General features: G+C 39.9%; 1 pseudogene; it reads left to right on the top strand.

Annotated features, from left to right (window-relative positions):
• Nucleotides 1-927: 927 nt before the first annotated feature.
• On the top strand, nucleotides 928-1,472 carry LOC119505772 (annotated as a pseudogene).
• The last annotated feature ends 741 nt before the right edge of the window (nucleotides 1,473-2,213 follow it).

The following is a 2,213-nucleotide window of genomic DNA, read 5'->3' as shown; positions in this document are numbered from 1 at the left end:
GTACTTCGCATTCCGGCAGCTTTAGCAAACTGGAACAGGTAGGAAAAGACTTAACATTTTTGTCACAAACATTTTCTACATCATTGTAAAGTCTTCCTAAAAGTCTCTGAGCTCTCTTCAAAATGTCTCTGCCTTTTATTCTCTCATAGAGAACACCAGTAAACTAATTAAGACCCATCTTGAATGAGTGGGGTCACATCTCCATGGAAATAATCTAATCCTTTTTAATGATTAGTTTATCAGATGTATGTATCATATTAAATTAACCATATTATTTTTCTTTGCCATGTAAATAGTTTCTGATTTCTTTGACAAGACTTTGTTTTACATCCTTGTGCATAACTGCACTTCAATATAATTGTTTCATTCCAAAAAATTATAAATCTCTTCCTGACTTTCAGATTATTTCCTAATTTAGGATCCTGCCCTTGGGCTTCTCTTTCTCCTGAGGTGAGTTATCCATTCACATGATTTGTATTTCAGGTCTACTTCTTGGAGCTTCAAACTCATAAATCCAATCTCTTCTTAAACATCCCCAGCCTCAGTTTCCCACAGGGACCCCAAACCCATCATCTTCTAAACGTAACCCGCCAAACCTGCTCTTCCCTTTGTATTTCCCAAATCCCTTAGCACTCAGGTGCCCAACCAAGGGTCATAAGGAAAGAGTTACAAATAAAAGAATCATTTCAGAAATGAAAACTAATTTATAAATGGTGTAGAAGTGAATGGACCCAACAGATAATACTTCAGAGAAAAAGCAAGTGTAACAAGGAAAGTTTTTGTTAATCAAAAACAAGTGAAGAGGACAGCGCTTGCACAGTGTGAGCTGGTTGGGGTGGGGGTGGCTAGGATTTGGGGCAGGGGCAGGTATTGCCTCCAGCCTCACTGTCCCCTCGCACCCGGAACATTGTGCAGGTCATGGACCCCATGAAAATAAGGCTCTCAGAGCATATCTTTGATCTCCCAATGCAAACTGTCACAACAGTGGCAATGCAGACATACCCAACCCTGTGAACCCGAGAGCAGTTGGAGTTGATGACAGACATTTAGATTTCTCCAGAAAGTTGCACAGCTATGAAATCACTTATTCATGCAGCAAGGACCAAAACATATGTGCAAGAACATTCTGTAGTCAATCCTATAGGAAGAACAATGGAACTTTAATCAACTAATATTTCATTTACAAATATGGGTTCAGCAGATGAGAGAGGGACTTATATACAAACCACATCCTCCAGACCCTCAAGAAAAGCTACTTTCACTCAAGGAGCCATAATCACTATGAAAGGGATCAGCCTCAGCAGTTACCCAGGAAGACTGATGGCCAGTATGATTTCTTCGAATGTGAATAAAGGTGGAGAAGCAATGGAATGGGTAATACAAAATTAGATCCTGAGGTTGAAGAATTGACTGCTTTGGTAAGAGGCGGCACAAGCACGGTAATGGCAGCAGCAGCATTTGTAGAGAAATGATCATGAATATTAGTACACAACTTCAGATCCCCCAGGTCTTTCCAAGCTGGCATTTATTTGTTTGTTATTTTAAAAGTACAACTATATTTTAGGTAGAATTTTTTGTAATAAGCTGGAGAAAGGGGTTGTGACTTTTGATCAAAACAAAGAGATCCAGGGCTTCTATTAAAACAGGATCGTCTGAAATTAGTGTCTATGCTAGACTGAGTTACACACCCCAGAAAAATCATGTTCTTCATCTTAACCCCTATTCCTGTGGGTGTGAGCCCCTTGTAAATAGGATCTCTTCAAGTTGTTTTTTTAGCTACAAAAGAAAGACACGGGGAAGTGTGGGAAGAAGGGCGTCAGTGGGATCGCAGAAGAGAAAGGAGAGGGCTTCACCAGATGGTGGGAAAGCCAAGGAACCAAAGAAGGCTGACCAGTCAGAAGTCCTGTTGTTAAGCCAGTCCATTCTGCTATTTGTCATACTGGCCTCGGAACTAAGACACCATCTAATTTTGAGGGTTCCAGTATTTATGTTAAAATTTTACAATTTTTGAAAAAGTACTTTGAAATTGATGTAGACATACTGAATCTCCTTAAGGTAGAATTTTAAAACTTCTGCACACAGGACACTCCCTGGCTTTGGACCAACCCCAGAACAAAGCAGAGCCATCTTCTCTACATGAAGATTGACTTGCTGCATTAAACGTCAGCAGTTTACATGAAGGAAATCACTTTAAAGGGAGAAGATGTATACTT

The sequence above is a fragment of the Choloepus didactylus genome, chromosome 10 (genome assembly GCF_015220235.1).
Source record: "Choloepus didactylus isolate mChoDid1 chromosome 10, mChoDid1.pri, whole genome shotgun sequence".
Classification (NCBI taxonomy): Eukaryota; Metazoa; Chordata; class Mammalia; order Pilosa; family Megalonychidae; genus Choloepus; species Choloepus didactylus.
Note: the sequence above shows the minus strand (reverse complement) of the source record. Positions and strands in the feature narration are given on the sequence as shown.